Below are 20614 nucleotides of genomic sequence, written 5' to 3' on the forward strand. Positions count from 1 at the left end.
TTCTTTCATTCTCTTTCATGCCCCATAAGCATCTCCACTCTTCAAAGACTACCAAATAGCTGGCAAGAGGATGGCCTTCATTTTTTAACAGTTCTTAGCTCTTTAAACATTCACTGACTAATAGTCACAGGTTAATAAGATAAAAGCATTAAGCACTTTCTGTGTGCTTTTCACCCAAGATGAATTCTCAGACAGTTTGTACAATATGTGAATACTGCAATTTACCAGTATTCTGCTAAACTAGAGTCATTGGTAGCTGAGCTGACTTTCCCTTGCTGCAGTTAGCAACGATTATAAAATTTGTGTGTGTATTCCACCAAAATTTGTGTGTTACAGCACATTTTAAAATGAATGCCAAGGTTTGGTCCATGTCAGTTCTGTTCACAGTAGCTTCTGGACAGGCCCAGCAGAGCTGCCTGGAGTACACGGGTGTCAGTGCCTTAAACAGCAACGTCTCTCTCCTGTGGCACGGGTGCTGTCCTGCTCCTTATTGCAACCATGCAGACATGGAACAGTGACTTTTTAATGCTTTTCTAGTTATCAGCACCACTCCTTTTTGGCAGGAACAAGTGAAACACCACAGCAGAACAGCCAGCAGCCATGACCAGGTGCCAAGCCTTCCATGTAGTTCACAAGAATGTAATTTTTGGCTTCAAGCTACAAAAGATGTTAAACCTGCCCGTTTGCATCTTCCCCCTCACCCTGGCAGGCAGGAAATGCCTTTCCTCTGCTACATCTATCATGCAAAGTTTGATGAATGACAACCCTGTAGTATCTCATATTTACATCAAAGTGGCAGAATCACACTGACTTGCTATCCTGTACCATTTGACGGTAGTCACTGCACCACTGAACCTCCTATCTTACGTGACCATTTTGAGCTTGACAAGCTAGCTGACAGCAAACTGACACCAGATATTCTGAAAACCTGCACTTTATATAGATAAAAGCAATGAAAGCCCATAGGTTATATTTGACTATTGGAAATAAATAGTTTGTTAGCAATAATCCATCATATTTCAAACTATTTGGCAACAGGCAGAGAAAATCTTAAAAGATGTTTTAATTATAAGGCTGAGTAATTTATTTCTATTTATTTTAATAGTATGTATTTTAAAGTGCCCTCTGGGAACAAAAAGATGTTTATAGAGATAAAGCTGCAGGGAGTAATACATTCATGCCAACACGTGTAGCTGAACCACCAATTTGGTTTTATTAATTTAGTTGCTGGATTTGTTCCTGATATCTACAGCTGTATTACCCCCTCATAGAGGTGGATGAGTGGGCGGAATGAGGTTGATTACAATTGATTTAGTAACCAAAGAGTAATTTTTTCCATTGTTTGTTCAGCACGTTACTAAACATGTGGCTTAATTACAGTTGCTTTGTGTTCTTTTCAGCCTGGTATTGCTTATTTTACTGAGACACTGATTTATGCAAAATATTAATTGAAATAGAAAACAGACTTACTATGTGAGCTGACATCCATGAAAACATTAGTTACTCATATTTTGCACCGAGCCTATTGGACTTCTCAGGGGAATCAGTATTTACAGTTTAATTTGGAACAACACGGGCTCCCTCCTTCCAGAAAGAGTGGTAGTGCAAGTACCGCAGCCTGGAGAATGGATCAGAATTTCAATTTTCCAGCAGCTGCAAAGGGAAATCCTCAGAGTTCTTCAGTCAAAGTCTCAAAAATGTGCTGAGGTAGCTGTTCCATTTCTGTGTGATTGCAATAATTGTATGCAAATGTCTCATTAAAAGCAATTCAACTTTATATAGCTATAAATAAGCTACTATGCTGTTGTAATGTGTTTCCAGGCCATTAAGTAGTATAATAAAGATTCATGGATTCTCTCAATAGGCTAGGTAATCAAAAAACCCACCAACCCTCCATTACCCCCCACCCCACCCCAAATTAAGGAACTATACTTTGAGAGATCTTGTTTTGTTTTCAGAGTCATCTTTGTAATTGATCCGCTTGGAATAAATAATTCAGTAAATATAAATAGAAAATAATGTTCCATCACAGAACTCATAACTCAATATATCCAGGAGGAATGTTTTTATATCTCATTTCCTATTCAGGATTTTAATTCAATCCATTGAATTTTGCTGTCGCTTTTTCATAAACCAAATCTAATATACAATCAACTTTATAACCAGCTAGTCAGAATGCAGAATTAAATGGTTTAGCAGAGACACATAAAATCCTTCCAAATATTTTCAGGAGAGAGTATGAGAATTTTGTAACCTTCACTACCCACTAATAGGATTCAGATAGCCACTGTGAAATGATCCAAATATTTCCTGGGCAACAGCCTTTGCAGTTATAATATTAATGTTTTTTAAAAATACATAGGTAATGCACATATGTCTATACTGCAGTACAGAGACCATCTTAGAAACCGAGATTAGACAATGAGGGGAAGGCAACAGTGAGTCACAATATCAAAGTCAGCAGAAATGGCAGAGAGAAGCATTCAGATACCACCACTTAGACCTTATCTAAGACCCTGGCAAGAATAAGAAACAGTGAGCAAATTTTAAAATTAAAGTTTGGCCTATGAGGAGGTGGGGTCTAGATACACAATTTCTCAGTGGCGTTGTTAGGCACCTAAAACTCATTACTGCCTCCTGTATTTCCTTTTGCCTGGCCCAGTTTGGTACTTTAAGATAGGAAAATCAACAGATTTCCTAATGAGAATACTAGACACTGTTGTGGAGCCATAAAAAGGTGTTATAGTGGTGCATTACATTAACCTCCAAAGATTTTAAAGGATTCAGAAAGAGGAGGCAGCATAGCTAGACTCAAAGTCGAAAGCTAGGAGAGGGAAGGCAGGAGAAGAGCTGAAGTTTTTGTGCCGTTTTAACTTCAGTAACAAAGGACAAGATGCATTTTACAAGGTTGTGGTGGCATCAGAAGAAAAGAGTCAGGGGAGGCACAGCAGATACAGCTCTCCTGCTGCCTCCAGCCAACAGCAGAAGAACTACATTTTCCCCTCATTCCAGAGAAATCTTGAAGCCTGCATTGGCATGTATCAGTGCTTGCCTCCGTGGGAAGGGCCGGCTGCAGCCGCACGGTCACACAGCTCACACCTCAGGGCTGTACCCTGGAAAGGGAGGGAAAAGATGGGCACGAAGCTGCAGAGCTACTCAAATGTAGCCAACTCAGAACAGGCGCCAGGCAAGAGGGACAAGCCACTAGGTCCCCAAACAAGGCATCTTCTCCTCCCTGAGGAAGTTCTAAGCCAAGGAGCTAAACCTGAGCCATTCCCAATCTGGGCAGCTCCTAATGAAGTTCACAGGCAATGGGCAGCACTGACAAGCAGGGTCTGGTTTTGCAAACCACTGAAGGCCATTTTCTAAAACTCTTAATCTATTAGAGACTTCCCTGTGTTAGTGTCTTGGATCCTCCAAAGGTTTGTAGCAGCCTATTAAACACAGTTGTAGTATGATACACTCCTAAACCTTTCCTCATCTTGGAATGGAATCACAGCATGAGGCAAGATGTGATGCAGTGATACAATGCGCATAGTGACAATCTTCCAGAACACAATTATAGGAGAAAAAAAATCCAAACCCATCACAGTCACCCTCACACAGTAACTTGGAAACCTGAACCAACAGGAGAAAAACCAGCAGAGAAAGAAATGAATTGTTAATTCAAGATTGCAATATAATCTGTATAAAATATTAAAGCTGTTTTTCTATTTATTCCTGAACCTATAGTGATTAAAATGCAGCCATAATACACTGTGTTGCTCTTTTTTAATCATAAATGCAATTTTAAGCAAGTAGACAAACTCTAGGAAATTAAAGTGAATATTTATGTCTGTATAAACTTCTTAATGGCAACATTCTTGCTGTGAGCACAGCAGCTGAAGAGGGTGGATTAAATTATTTTGGCCAGATCCTGTTACTATTGTTTTCATTGGCAAAATTCCCACTGACTTAATGGGAGCTGAATTAGATCCTGACTTGAATAAAGTAGAATTCTCAGATGCATATATAACATAATCACTGATATTTCATGCATGCACTTTAGTTTTCATGTCTGTTTTCCCCCTGTGAGTTTTACTAATGCTCTGAAAACACTAATCAGGTGAACTATATACCCATGATTAAAGGTGTGCAGTCTTGTATTTCCAGGGTTTGGGAAAATTTGTGTTTTACTCATATTTGGACTCAAAAACCACAGTATGAATGATATCCATCCTCTTGTGTACACAGCTTCAAATCTTGGTATGTTTAGTTGACCCTCTTGCAGGCTTTGCAATGCATATGAACAGCATTTATTTAAAAGGCAAGGGAATTACAACGCGTCTGGCAGGCAGCAGATGCTGTTGGTATATTTTTCTCTCATTCTTTACCATTTCCACCATTCAGGATTATTCAGAGCGTCCTAGATAAGCAAGGAAGCTCTTGGGCTTAGTTCCTTCCATCTTGAACAATGATCTCACACAGGAGAGAACAAGAGGACAAGGCTATTCTCTGAGCCTCCAGAAATTTTAAGAGGACACATTAATGTGCAAAGGACACAACTTCATGACAGGTCTTACATTAGAAGTTCTCAGCAAGTCACTTGCAAAGATTGCTAATGGTGCGTTCTGTTACAGTTTGCATGTACCAGACATGAAGCCTGACACCTAATTACCTGACTTCAGATGTGCACACAGCTCCAGGAAAGGGAGAACAGCCCTGGCAGGCAGCTCAGTCAGGACACCAAAGTTCAAGCTGTCCTTTAAGATGTCTTGTTCCTAGAAAAAACAGAAGATAAAATCGTGAGCCTGAGAGGTCCCCAGGACCACCAGACCTAATGGGAACTAGTCACTCTGTACTCCATATGCTCTGAATCAGGCCCTGGTTTTGCAAACACGAAGGGCAGTGAGTGGGTTTTCTAAACAAGAACTCCAAAGCTGCAGAGATTTATCTGTGATTACTAGTGGCCCATCTTTGTTTTGGTTCGGGAAAGCAATGTTACTCTAAAATGACAGCATAATTTCCTATGCAGAGGCTGTTTCTCTGCATGAATCATCTATGTATTATATTCCAAGACGTAAGTATGAATCATAGATAACTGATAGAAGAATGCAAATGAATCCATTAATTTTTTTAATTATGCTTTAAACAGAGGAACTTTTTTTTTTTCTCCTTACTGGAAATAAATTGGATTAAATCCAATTGAAAAAAATCTTTGCATTATATAAAGCTGCAGTGTTCTATATATTTTTTTTCTTCCAATGGGACTGGTGATGTGGGGTGGTTGTTGGTGTGGTTGATTTTTATTTTAACTAAGCATGTAGCCAAAGCTTTATGGCAAATGTCATTAGCAGCAATGTAATTAGCTGCTTTTGTTTGTTTTAAATACAATAAAAGCGATAAAAAAATTGACTGCTGTTGGTTATTATTAGGTATCAGAGTAATGGGCTGTGGGTGAGAATCAAAATACAGTAATTCCAGAGTTAATACCTAGCATCTAATAAATGAATACATATTTGAGAAATTCACTGCAGACCTATTTTAAAGAGAATAACCTGCTGCGGCAGGTTAACCCTGTAGCACAATGCAGTAATTTAGTTTAAAGAATGGAGAAGTCACCTATGGTGAGGAACCTATGAGAGGAGCAGATTGTGAGCACCAGCAACACTGAGCCAGTTCCCAGGCACTGAGTGCATGGACGAGTCGGCCAAGAATCGGGGATTCTCTGCCCAAGGCTGTTACTGACAGTGCCTGGGGGAGAGGAGCTGGGGACCCGGGGACCCATGGCCCTGCAACAGGTCTTGGGACCATCTCTTCAATCTCCAGGGACACCTGCAAGGAGGATGATGGCCATAGCTAAAGAAGGACAAGTGGCATGGCTGGAGGCATTAATCTAACCTGTCGATTTCCCTCCTGGACTATGCCACCTCTTCCACAGAACAGGGAAGATGTGTAATTCCAAAGCCTGCATGCATCCATGACTGAAGTGTTTTGGTATCCAAATCTATTTAGTCTCTGCACTGTCATTTGGTCTTAAACTATGACACTGGCATCTTCTATTCAATTAGGACTGCTTTGAACTTAAAGGATTGCAGAATCAAAGCTGTGCGTCTAATGAAAGCAGCCAGATTAACAATACTAGATACAGAAACAAAGACAACCTAATTTCCAGCACTGGAATTTTACTGTAGTTTTATCTTATCTCAGAGCTTTTGCCCATTTAAAACTGAAACTGAAGCCTATGTATTTTTTGCTATATTCTTTTCTGTATGCTGCAGGTTTTCCTATTTTAAGACCATAACACTGATTCAGAAGAGACTATTATGCCTGGCATAATGACCAAAACTCAAAATACCTTTTCCTGGAGTCCCTGGGGCAACAAGACATTTATTCCTTTGATGAAATTAAACTGACAATGTCAGCTTAATATTCTCTCATAAAAAGATTAGGATAGCTTGTTTCTAACTGTATTTTGGGATTTGGTAAATGTCTACCTATCCAAACCTCCGCTTTCTGGAAGGACTATTGCTAGATCTGATTCCTTACAAGTACAGGAATTTTATAATGTAACTGCTAAAGTAAGAAAATATGAAATGTAATGCTAGCTCTAATATTTACTTTATACTTTTTGAGATATGTCCTGAAGTGAAAAACAAAATGTAAACTTCCTAAATCTCAAAATCTATAATTAAGAACAACACCTGACAAGATTATTTCTTCCAGCTGACAAATAAATGTCACTTTTAAAGGAATCTTCCACAGAGTGATAAAAACAAGCAAAGGGGCAAAAATTGTTCTGTCTTCATTGGTAAAAAACACGGCAAGGTTTTTGATAAATACTTACAATGACTGTACTGTTGACTTGGCACACACATCAAAAGACTGACAGACTTGATTCATGTTTCTGTGCAAGACAAACAATGACATGGAGGCCAGATCTGAGCAGCTCTCAGCAAGTAATTGAAAGTAGCGCAAACAGATTCTAAAGAGCAAGCAGCACACAGTTCTGCTGTTAATAAAAAGAATTGCAAGCTAGACATGCACATTGCTATTTCGTGTTTTTATTCAGTTATTTATTTAATTTTTAAAAGTCCTTTTTGCCTTGGGTCAGGGACTTTCAGAGGCTAACGGGTACAGGACCTCTGTAAAAAACACCAATTTCCTGTTGCTGGTGGGGCACTTTCGCACTAAGTGGGGTGATGTGCCTCCTGTTGCTGCAGTGAAGATGCCTTCGCAAATGAATACACATAGAACCTGTGCACTTAAAGGCCATGGAATGGGAATGTGTCTTGTTTGATTAGATATAGCTGTGGTGGTTCTCCTTAGTCATTTCTGGTTTTGGAATACTGTTCTAAATGATATAGTACAAGCAGTTGTGTTTTTAAATACAATACTCTTTTCACTGGTACCAAGGCAAATGAATAGGAAATCACTAGCAGCACAGCAAATGACGCTAGGTCAATACATAATGCTTTCATTTTCCAGCTGTCTGAATTCAAGTCATTTCCTCTAAAGATGTTCATATGTATTCCAAATTAATAATGCATTTTCTTGTTACATCTTATGGAAAACTATGCTAGTATATCTATCATTCATACCAAAGTCAGAGGCAATACATATTTAAAGCCAAGAAACTCAGAAGAATGTATATTGGGTGGAGCTTGATAGAAGGATAAAATCTAATGTTTTATTGTTATTATTATTATTAAAAATTCTTTGCTTTGGCCACTAGAACATGAATAGTTTTGTGTTCACCTCCAACACATGCCCTATTCTTAGCTTGTTTAAGTCAACTATTGTCTGCAGATACTTGGTGGGGAAGGTGAGAGGAAAAGAGAGTCTTACTTGAAACAGAAGATATTTATAAGGTTAAGTGCTCTGAATGCAGCACTGATTAGGAAAATAAAATTCCACTTTCCTTAAAGTTCAACAGATCTTAAAGTAGGCATTAAAGTAAATTTTAAAGTGAAAGAAAAAAAGAAATCAAAGGCTTATAAAAATATTCTCTTTAAGCTGTCTTTTCACCATAAAGGCAGGAGTTTTTACTAAACATACTAAGGGTCATAGAAAAGTTTCCCCAGGGCTGCATTTAAAAATATTATGTAACATATTTTGAATTTCTATTAGCCTACATCATCGTTTAAAGCCAAGATAATTTAGCTTCAAAATTTTCATTGAAATCAAAACTTGATCTGGGTGTTTTCTATTCCTTTTTTTCACTGAAAATTAGTTTAAACAGGTCCTTGGTTTGAGAGCTTCAAGAATCTGTTAAGAACTCACTCAGATAGCCCATCCAGGAAAGAAAAGCAATAATCACATCTGGAGGCAAACAAAGCATAAATCACTGTGCTGGCAAACAGCCAAGACGGTAGGGGACAAGTGTAAAAATATTACTGAAATAGCAGTACAATATTCTAACCACATGCTGTTAACAAGACAACACAAGGTTGAACATTATTTCTATTGTCACAGATCATTGCATATGAGAAGGAAAGAAGAGTGGGGACTTGCAAACTGAGGGTCACATTCATTTGTGGAATAACAAGGAGCAAGTTCTTTGAGAGACAATAAGAAAATGGCACTTATTTACATCAAAACACACTTAACCCACAGGTATTCCAGTTGGGAAGGGTTAAGTATTCAGAAGTTGGCATTTTCAATAAGTGCTTTAATGTTATGTTCCTGATTTAAAATACAACCACACAAGTTCAAAGCAAATCAGGCTGCATTGGTAGAGGGCACTTGGAATGCTACACACATCCGTGACAGTTTAGTTTGTCATCAAAAAGCAAATATAACTGCATGAGATGAATGCCAAATCTCTTCATTATGTAAAGATTTACATGATGCATAAAATTATTATCAACTAATGCTTAAATATAAGCAAGACACTCCAGCTCAGGGATCCATTCTTTTAGCCATAGCTTCAAAATAAAAGGGTTAAACTTTGCCACAAAAAGTATGTTTGAAAAAACATTTTTAAAAATATCAATTAGATCATACAGGTAAAATCCCCAGTTACAACCATGCAACCTGCAATATCAAATGCAATCTGACACAATATCCATCACTACTCATACATATATATATATATATATGTATGTATGTATGTATATAAAATACCTGTGACTACAGGCAGACAGAAAAATGCTGACTTTCTGAAAGGGACAAGACCTCAAGTACATAACACTGAAGACAAGCGAGAAGTTATAAACTGCTTCCAAACATTGGGTGACAATGTATTATTATAGGTCTTGCAAGGCTCATCTCCATGTTTCAAGCCTGATGAAATGAAGCTGAATTTTTGCTTAGAACCTGTTTACAAGGTTCTGATTTTTTAGATTTTTTCTGATTTCTTTAGATACAAACACTAAACAGAGCAAATGCAAATTGGTCATTTGATGAACTTTCCACTTAGGGATAGAATTCTGAGAGAATTTATGACTGACACCAGCTGTAATAAACTGGAATTGCAACTTCATACTGAAATTATGCTTCAAGAGCAGCCACCATTTCTTTAGATTCCTACGAAGGCCAAGTGAGCCGTGAATTCAAATTCATCAGAAACCAGTACCTTTGATATATGGTTAAAGAAGAAAGGAGTTTTCTGTAAATGCCAAGAATCTGATTAGGCGACATGCAATGTCAGAAAGAATATGGAGACTTAAAATAGCATTGGATGCATAATATTTGCTGTCAAAATGGCCTACTTCCATCACAGAGCAAATGTAAGACCATGTCAAGGTAGGTCTATGGACACGGACAATTCTGGTTGCACATCAGGTCAGGTGGATGCAACCCAGTTCCAGGCAGTGGCACCAGCCTGGTGTCAGCGCCATGGAGAGGAAGCCCCTCTGTGATCCCCAGATCGACGCTTGCTCGGGCATTAGCTGGGGCCCAGAGAGAGCACACGCTGGGTACCTGCACTTGGCACTTTGATACATTCTGAGACGAGCAGCAGACACATTCCCACACACATACCACAACCTAGAAAAACCCCAATTTCAGCACATTTCTGCAAAGGTGATAAACCTTAAGATTATAATCCCCAAGTTCAGAGAATCAGAAAGAGCAGACTTACATAGCATTAAACAACCAACTAACACAAGTTCCAGGCCTCCAGATATACAATTTCCACCTCCTGATATCACAAAAAAATTTAAAGTCACCTGGCACAAAGATAATCATCTTCCAGTTTGGATCCATTTATGCTACTAAAAAACTCAGAACTACTTGGATGATGCTAGTTTCCTAAAAACAGTCTTTTATGAAGGTTTGTGCACGCTTTTGATCTTTCTTGCCAGGGCAAATTATCTGTTTGGAAATGATTCTGTCTGTAAAGCAAGAAAGCACTGCTATGTATTAGCTTTCAGTTTGGTGGCCCCATTGAGCCACCACACTTTGAACAATAGCACACAGTACAAAAAGTGAATAGATTTTCTTTTTCCTTAGCATAGAAAGCATATGCTAATACCCAAGGGCTAAAGGTCATTATAAAGCAGATTCCCCTATGGTATAAATCCCATAAATCTAGTTTCTGTAGAAGAAAACCACTATACAACACGCTCTTTGGAGGATGTCTAAGAGGAAGAGATAGAAGATTCAGAAACAAATCAGAAAGCCAGGGGAAAAAAAAGCCTAAGAAGTTTGATGAAGCAGGATGAAAGCTTGATTGATGAGACACATTACTTGTATTCCTGTCAGCTTAAAGAAATTTGCTGAAGCACAAAGTACATAGAGTTGGCAAAGGAAGCATGCAGTTAACTGCCTGATGAGAAAGGGAGGGAAAGCATTCATCCTTTCTTCTGTTAGCCAATAGTTAGCAGTAGTGAGACTTATTTAATCCTGCATTTTCTCTGAGAGCAGGTAAAATTAAATGGAATTATGTTCTGTGCATAAGAATGTTATGAGTTTTTTGTGTGTGTGTCACATAAAACCAAAACACGGTTTTAAAACATTTTCCTTACTAACACTGTCTTAAAAGATTATTTTGGAAATCCTTTCCATTTTGATTTTCCAATACTTTGCCCCTTCCTAGTTCTGTCATATCCACTTCCCCTATCACAGATTAATAAGTCCTCTCACACTCACTTCTAATTCTTTGTCTCACAGCCAGTACTAGTCCGTGATGTGGAGGATAAGGGATTATTTGTCAGAACACAGCAGCCCACACCCATACTCTTTAGAGCAAGTTAAGAACGACTTTAAGAAACTGCTCTCACTTTAACACATGGTCAAAGTTTAGAGGGAAAAATAAAAACTGCCTATAAAACAAAAGAATTGTTTAGAAAAATGTAATATGGAAGGCTGGCTGCAATGCACGTTTTCTTGTTTGCAGGATTTATTTACTTGTTTATTTATTTTAACTCAGCAGGGGATGAAACTCATATACACATGAGGAGATCCTCACACCGGGGGAGGCTCAGAAAAGCAGATACCAGTGTCAGTTCTATAAATGCCAACAGCAGCAGGAGGCTGGTATGTCTGTTTTTCTAGTCCAAGCAGCACATCCAGAACCTGGCTGATGGCTCTGCCACCAGTCTGGGCACCTCCAGCCTGGAGGCAGAAGCATGTTGGGCTGCAGAGCTTAGAGAGCGCTCCAGAGCTGGGGATCTGGGTACATCTCAGAGCCAGGCAACCCTGGCTGGGGAACACCCACCCTCCATCGGTGGAAACTATTGTTGAGGAGCCTTCAACAAGATGAAGAGCACAGCAGGCTTAAGACATCTTCCTTCTGCCCCTATCTTACCCCCAAACATCCTCAAGCATACGTAAGCACAGATTTTCTCTCACCAAAGTACTGTACAAAAGGAGGAATCCGTGTCTACCCTTTTCTCTGCTTTGTATGTCTACAATAGTCCTCTGGGTGTTTCACCTGGTAGAATATCTGACCATGCTGCCAATATTGGAGTATGTTCATCAATGATAAAAAGATAAACCTGATTACAAACTCAGCTACATGTGACAATAGCACCAAACTAATTAGATTCTTGATAAAGTTTGCCATATTCTATCACTTTGATTTGCTTTCAAAACCTGATTCTGATCTTATGCCAGTTTTGTACTGGCACAACTAGTTTGACTTTGGTGGAGCTAATGCTGATTTGTAGCAGCAGGCAATCAGAATAAGGCTCTTATTTTTGCTTGGCAATGTGTCCCTGGGGAAAGCTTGTCCATCTCCAGCAGATGTTGCTTTGCTACATCTGTCTAACTTTCCTTTTTAATGTCCATTTTTTCAAGTTTTTAAAATGTCAATCAGTGTGAGATAACATCATTCAGTTTTCCCTCTTGCAATCAAGTTTTAGCAATCACAGCCAGATGTTGTTTTCATTACAATCCAAACCACTTTTCAATAAAGTTTCACTGTTTAACTATCAAAAGCACTCTTTTCCTTTCAATTGCCAGATCTTAATGATTTCATAATCTATTTCACCCTGACCTGGCATGTTTGATCACCCCTGAATGTTTGCCTTTGTGTTCTTTTCACTTCCTTTTCCTGTTTCTTCTGCAGAGTGTACTTTATCCTCAAACCAGGTCAGTCCAAAGTACTACAATGCATTTCTCTGCCTAAAGATATTTAGAGATTGTTAGAGAGCAGGTAGGGTAAGGCAGATGGAGGCAGATGAAAATTTTATTGATTTCAGGATCTGAACTTTAAAAAACTGCTTGATCTTTTTTCTTTCAAAGTTCTGTACATGTTGAGGAGAGATACTGTTGATATATTCAGTATTATACTCTGTGTCTATAGGTATAAGTTCCTTTACAATCCAACCTGCATTTGATTTTTATGTTAGAAAATACAGACAGTTCAGCATCTAAGGAAATGTTTCTATAAGGGTTGAAAAATACTTTAAACAAAATCACCACCTCCATGTTGTACATTGCTCAGGGGCTCTTATGTGGCTACACAGTTGTGCTAACAAGAGGATATAGACTTACTGATGCAGGAAAGTCAGAACAGAGGTCAAATTCCTCTCTGCAGAGTGAGGGCTTTCACACGTACAGCCAAGGTGCGAGGCATTCAAGCAAGCCTCGAGCAGGCAGGGGGAACGAGTAAGCACAATAAAATTCATCTGAACAACTCCATAAACTATGTAATCATTTCTGTCTTGAGCACTGGCCAGGTTTGCTCTCACCAGTTCTGAAGTAAGGAAAGAAGGAGTCAGAGCCAAGCCTCCACCGTTGTACATTTGCCAACTCATAGCAACTGAACAATGACTACACTTTCCTAAAGGAGCCGCCTGGCTCTTTGAAATGTAGGTTAGTGTAATGTGTGTCAGGTACAAGAAAGGAGTTTCAGAGCTAATCCTGTATTCAACTTGACTGCAAGATTAATTCCTAAATGGTGCTATATATGAGCAGGTCATCATGTGGTATTTTCTCCCTGCAGAATACGGGAGTTCTTATTTAGGCTCCAATCTTGCAATCCAGTCAATAGTGGCCGTTCTGATGTCCAAGAGGACAGGCACCTCGTTCCAACGAATTAATAATACAAGCTACATCCAGATAGATAAGATTGAAGGACTGGCCTTATTCTGAAGGAAATTTACATTATTTAAAAGTAAACTTGAAGGATTGAGAATTAGATTCTAATCAGCACTGGGCTTACTCTGTAGTGGTTTGAAGAATCTGGCATATGGAATCAACAGGAACCAAGATATGGAAGGTATTTGTCATCATGCACCTTGTCACTGCCTGCACTGTGCCAGCTTCTGATGGGGATGGAGGGTGGCGTAACAGCTGCTAAACAAAGAGCAGGCAAATGTAGAATTACCTGGTTTATATCAAAGATTTCTCCTAATCTTTTACTGCAGAAAGAAAATCCAACTTGTTAAATTAAATACAGCTCATGTGTACATCAGTGAACATGACTGAACAGCAAAGTAAATGACTCAGCTCTCCTTTTCAAAATTCCATTTCCAACTCCTGCAGTTTCTTTGCTAAGAGCAATGACATTTAACAGGATTCTTTAGATCACTTCTGTAATGCAATGTCCTAATTACAGTAAACTCCCTCTGTACTTTACCAGTAGCTAGATAAAAATTAATTTGATTTTTCTTTCATTAGCAAAGAAACAAAAAATAAAAGCTGTGATTACATACAGGTTGGAAAACAGAGTTGCATTATGCTTAGGAACTGCTACGAGGAGAACAGGAAAGTTGAAGAGAAAAAGAAGCCTAATGAAATAAAGTATTTGCTGCTGGCATAACGGAATCAAATGTATAACCAAGTTATAATACATTTTGGATACAAATTAATAAACTTTAGAGTTTTCAGGAAGAAAAAAAACCCATAAAAGTACTTAAATAAAAGCTGTTTGGTGCTGAGTACCCACACTTTTATAGAGAAAAGACATAATATGAAAACACTGGCTGTGCTGCCAAATACTCTCAGGCCACTGGCTGCAAGGAGAAACTCTAGCTGGTGATCCACCTCTCATGGTGGATTGTTTAAAATGGTAGTGTGAAGGCTGTTGGAGAGATTCTTTGCTATGGAAGATAAAAGGAGGTCAGTAACAATGTCAGTAGCAGGCAAAACACATTCCACTTGCACTGTTCCATTTCTGCAGGTGTGTCCTTGGGTGCAACACCTACATCAGCATCTTGGCTAAGAGTGACTGGGACATGCAGCTGGGTTCCGTGCACCCCACCTGGCCAGGACAAGGTGCCACACTCTCTCGTGCTTACGATAGTGGTTGCTAAACCACCAGCTAAGGTTTCTGATGTAGAGTCTAACTAAGGTATGTTTGTAATAAAATGGGTAGACTAAAAATGTTAGAAGAAAAATACTGACCAGCTGGGAGGGAAGAAAGAGCATGAGCTACGTCTCTTTTGTCTTAGCTTCCATTCACTACTTGATTAGAACACTAAACCTGGTTAAACTGGAATGTGTCCAGATTCAGTCTAAGCCTCAAACGCCAGATGTTTTACAGCCCCATTTGCCCATACCATCATCAGGCTTAATATTCACTTTTTAAAGTAATGATGATGCTGGTTCTTTTGTGTTCCACATTCCCCATGGCCTGTCATAGCTTCCCCCACCATGCAGAGAAGAAAGGAAAGACCCTCCTGGCATTTATGAAAAGATCACAGCACCTTTAGAAACAAGGGGAGGAAAGTCTGGCTTTTCAGCAACATATAGCTGAGAAAAATAAGCAAGGCACTTCTTTTCCTATCTCCCCCTCTTCCCCATCTATTTAGCTATCCTCAGCTCAGGGTGCTGCTCTTGTGAAAAAGTCAAATTTATGCTTATGAAGCATTCAGTCACTACAGCAATGACGGCCATGTTAGATAAGTGCTTTCTGTGAGAAGGTGTTTTTTAAATTATGGAGCCCAAACAACTATTGAGCTAAGAAACAGGATAAGATTCTTTCTCTGCTATCACATTTTTCAGTGTTACAGTACAGAGGGAAAAAAAAAAACACAACAAAACCCCCCAAAAAACAACCTCACTCACTCAACTCTAGCACAACTGACAAATATATATTAGTCGATTATAGCTATAAACATTTTTCCATTCCACTATTTGCTTTCCCTTTTACGGTTCAAACTTAGAAACTTTTCTCAAGCACAACTTGCTCTACAGGATAACCGTGTGCTGCTGGGGAAAAGATTTTCAGGTCCTGGCCACTATGATCATATGAATGAGCAATAAAGTGCAGTGCATGAATGAGTTCAACACAAAACATAGAACAAGTCTTATATTTCATTCCATCTTATGATTTGCTATTTACCTAAATAGGACCAGATCAAGAGAAGTATTTAAAGATGATATTAATTCCTAACACAGAAAGATGATCCTAATGCAGAAATGAAGAAAATAAATTACACAAGTTTTTTTTCCCCCTCCTATTTCCATATTATTGTGTTATTTAGATTGATTAGCAAGTGAGAACTAACATCGATTTCATTCACGTATCCACAGGTGTCTGGAATTGTCACAAGTTTACCTGATGTCTGTGTCCCTAAGTGATACATTATGTACTTTTATCTCCAGTGACATTGAAAATGCAGCCAGAAAAGTCTTAATGGCCAAACATCTGAGGAGAGTCGGGGGGGGTAAATTATCCCAGATAAGTGCAGAAACAATTTATAAAGTCTATTTTCTTCAGTTGTGTTTTGTTGCTGTTGGAGTGTGACTGATCAGCAGAGTGCTGAAAGCTCCCTAAAGACAAAAAGAAATCTCAGCACTGGGGCAATCCACACTAGAGACGTGGGGCACAGACCTTGACCAAGACAACACCAGTGCCAGCAGGGCAGTAAAGGTCCATAGGAAAAGCAATGTGCGGCACAGTGGAAGGAACTGAAACACTGTCTGTGTGCATCCCCCACAGCAGAGCTCCCTTCCCAGCCCACCCCATGGAGCTGGTGCCTGGACCACAGCTCTGGGATCCAGGGTGAACCCTCACTGTGAAAAACGAGGGGAGGAGTGAGCTCCTGCTCCTCATGCAGCAAGAACACTCTTTCTTCCCCTCCACAACAACACTGTAGCAAGTAAGTTTGCAAGCAGAATGGCCACCTCAATGGGTTTTTGCCCTCTCCATCCTATGCAGAAGCCTAAGTGTAAGGTAGGGCAACAGGAATTCAGGGATACAGTTTTTCAAGTTGAACAGCTTTAGAGACTGCTGCTGTACTTTCCCTGGAGCTCCCTTCCTCTTGCTATAGAGAGAAGATAAATATGAGCTCATTTCCTATTCAAGCAGACAAAATGTAAAATAAATATTGCCATATATGCAGAGGAATTCATTTCCTGTAACAGCATCCAAACACCCTTACCAATGTTTACCTCACTCCACCAACTCAATTTTATTCTTGAGTAATGGAGTCAGGTCATCAATTTTACAGGATATTCTCTCAATGAGCTGTCAGATATATGCCAGGATATTTCAGGTGGTGTTACTGAGCAATTTGCTGGCCTCTCTAAGCTCCAGTGCATGAAACACAAGCTTAGGATAACTAGTTCAGTATGGTGCTCCCTACCAAAATATGGACTGCCTTGAACCAAAAATATTGGGGTAATTGATTAAATATCACATTTCAATGAGGTGTTTTATCTGCTACTGACAATCTTGAGACAAACATCATTACAGTAACTTGAATGTACATTCTCATCCCACACACACACAGCCCCGATTTTACTCTGCACATTCAGCAGGACTTGGTATCTCTCAGATTGTTCCACTGCCCAGAGGGGTCAGCCTGGCCCCCCAGTAGCCCCCCATCCCTCGTCATGCCGCCTCCAAAGGCTCAGGCTGAAGTGGGCCCGCAGAGTTTGGAGGGAACAGGATCTGCTGCTTGTGCAATTAAAAGCTGCAAGAGAAACTGGCTGCTTAGTATCCTCACCACTAGCTCTGCTCCCCAGTTCCTGTTAAAAGATCAAAGGTGAAGGAGAGGGAAGAGGCTTTTACTGGATCTTAAGATGAAATGGCAGCCACAGACCTGAACCACTGCTGCTCTTACCTTGTCATCGTTCAGCTGCTTTGCACCTGCCCTCACTCTCTGTAAAACCAAGGAATGTGAAAGAGTGCATTTGGCGCTCAGCTATTACTTTGCTTTAATTCCTTTCTCAAAGAAAGTTCACTTCAACAGTTTGATATGAATATTTTTTATTTAAAGAATAGACGATATTAGCTACCTCCTGCAGATAAGACTTCTGAGTTTTAAATCTCCCTGTTTTCATTCCAATACTTTGATTAAAGGTTTCAAGAGATTCATTTTGGTCATTTTAATTTCTTTTATCTGGAAAGTGGTAAAGGCTACAGTGAAGATTTAAAAAAAAAAAAAAAAAAAAAAAGCAAGAATCCTGAAACAGGACTTCCATTACACTTTTTTGTGTTATATATAGTAAAATTTTGGCCTCCAGAAAAAGTTTTGATGGTAGCACGCTAAGCAACCCACATTCATCCTCTTTGAGTCCTTGAGACACAGCCTGAGCATGGGAAGATACAGATCAGCTGAAATCACTGGAACTGCACTGGTTCCAATCAGGAAGGGCCCAAAAGTGGTGGACCTATATGGAAGCTTTTGTCAGACTTGAACTGTTGATAGGACAACAAAACCAAAAAAACAGCCAACCAACAAAAGCAGCCAAAACTCAAAAAGCAGAAACAGGAGCTATCACTCCGTGGGGGATTAATTCAGCGCCTTGTCAGGGTAGGGAGAGGAAATATCAGGTTACTGGGCCAGGTACTAGGATGTGCAAAGACAGTGCAGTGTGTCCAGCTTCATGCTACTGGCCTGGGAACAAAAGAGATCTCAAAACTTGCAAAAAATTGGCCATTCTTACTGTAAACCTACAGAGTCTCCAACTGACAGTACTTCACGTGTTACCTTTTGTTCACAGGCTTAAGGGTTGGGTGGCACCTCACAGTTTCTTCTTCTATAGCTGTCCTCATTTCTGTGGTATTAGACTTATTTCTGATAACAATCAATTAGATTTTGCATGTACACAAGTACATGCATGAAAGCTTGCTAAAAACAGCATTGCTAATGACAAAGTCTGCCTTCCCACCCCAACAGAAAAACATGTCTTGGCAAAAAATTGCTATAGAGGTAAAAGAAACATAGGGGAATTAAATTATTTTCTAAAAGTGTTTCTTGGAAATATTTTGCTTAAAGTAACATAAATTGATCCGCGTTATTTCACAGCTTGCCAAGAATAACAAATAAAACATGCTCTCCTACTAGTGTTGCATTAAGACACAATAGCTGAAACATTTTTGTTTGTTTGTATTCAATTTAAAGAGTCAATAACAGCATCTACTACTTAGTTCTAATGCAAATGTTGTTTTCCTTTCCTTGATCACTATTTGCTCCTTGCAATGAAAAACAGCCCATCACTTAGCTTCATGTCTTCTAAATACATAAATAACCTGTCCCCCAAATGAAAGTCCACTATGAAACTTCACAATTTTGACGCATTTTTAAAATTCCATACCAAAACTTTTTTCAGACATGATATTTTAAATAAATTGCTTTTTGAGAAATTCAAATGCCACTGCTACACAAAACAAATACACCTTTTGAGATGCCTATTGTATATAATTTCTTCTATAAGTACTTTTTTCTTTAACTTTTATTTACCTCATGACATGTATGTGACAACTTAAAAGGGTTCAAAAGATGTTGTTTCCTTCCACAGCAAACAGCTTTGTTATCTAATGCATGGCAAGATACCTACTACAAATTCTTATCCACCATTATATACAGGAAACTGGAGTGCTTGTGTTTAACCTGGAAATCCTCTTTAATCACTGCCATTCAAGCAGTACCTGAAAGGTCTGTCCTCATCTGGGACAGGAGAAGCCCATGTATATTAGCTTTCTAGCTCAGCTGCTGTGATTCACTGCTCCTGCACACGACAACCATGGTCCCTTTGGCCCAGAGTATCTCCTGCATTAATGAGCTACCTTTCTTTTCCAAGAAAGCAGCTCCAGGAGCAGTGAGAACTGCAGTCCGCATGGCTGCTGCTTCCCTCCAAGCACAAAGGTAAGGCACCCACCCCTGCCTACCTCCCTTTGAAGATGTTTTCATTTCAGCTCCTATGATTTAAATGTCTTATATCATTTCCACGATATTGAAACTAAGCCTTTAATTATATTCTGACTTTGCTATGTTACTCACTGTTTTACATGTGTAATCAACTTTTTTACCACTCTGGTTGGTTTTTTTTTCCCCTTCCAATTAACAATAAAAGACGTGAGATCTCTTAGGCCAGCAGGTAAAGCAGAGTCCACCAGAGCAGGAGGACGAGGTTACAAATATTAGGCAAAGCTGCTACCTTAAGCTTGAAGAATTTTGTTCTCCCTTGGTGACATGGCTAAGTTTCCTTTGCTAGTGTAACAGTGTTGAGTTTTTAAATTGGCTCAGCAATAAATACTTCACTTTTACATTGTTACGATGCAAAAGCTGTATGATCATCAGAAGGTTTTGATTTTTATCCTTGTAACTTCATAAAGGATTTTTTAATCTCCTTTTAATGCTCTCTCTTCACTTCCACTTAACACTTTCATTGCTAAAATTTTTCTGGATGTTTTGGTTTAAATAAACATATGTTAAGCCTTAATATCTATTTATTAGATTGTTTCCTCTTATATTGAACACTGTTTCCAAACTAAATTCAGGTGTTCCAAGGACTGTAAGTATCAGTGCTAGGGCACAGATATGAACACCTTTTAGTTTTTATTTTGTTTTGGTGTGGGTTTTTTGTTTGTTTTTAACTACACTAAGACTTAGTATTTTCATGATTTCTTTTTTTTTTTTTAAAGCACAGAATTCCATAGGACTATATACATGGCACAAAGCTTTGAGAAACAGATTATTCTCTTTTGAACCTTATATCACAAAAAATAAAAAGCTCACAGTCCCCAAACTTACTCATATACCTCAAATTTTTCTTGTGGGCAAGGGATTGCAGGACCTTCATTATCTCCCTTGCCCTTCCCTTCAAACAAGCCTGTCTCTTATTTTCCCCAAGTGCATTGCAGGCTGATGCTGGAATCACTGTGTATCAGTGCATCCGCAGCTCATTGTTCCCTTCTCAATTACATACCACTGGGACAGACCCCGCTGGTTTGACTCGTAGATCTCACACGTATCAAACCTTGCAGATGTGCTTTTCTACAGTTCAAACC

This window comes from Streptopelia decaocto (assembly GCF_964273445.1).
Source record: "Streptopelia decaocto genome assembly, chromosome: 5".
Lineage (NCBI taxonomy): Eukaryota > Metazoa > Chordata > Aves > Columbiformes > Columbidae > Streptopelia > Streptopelia decaocto.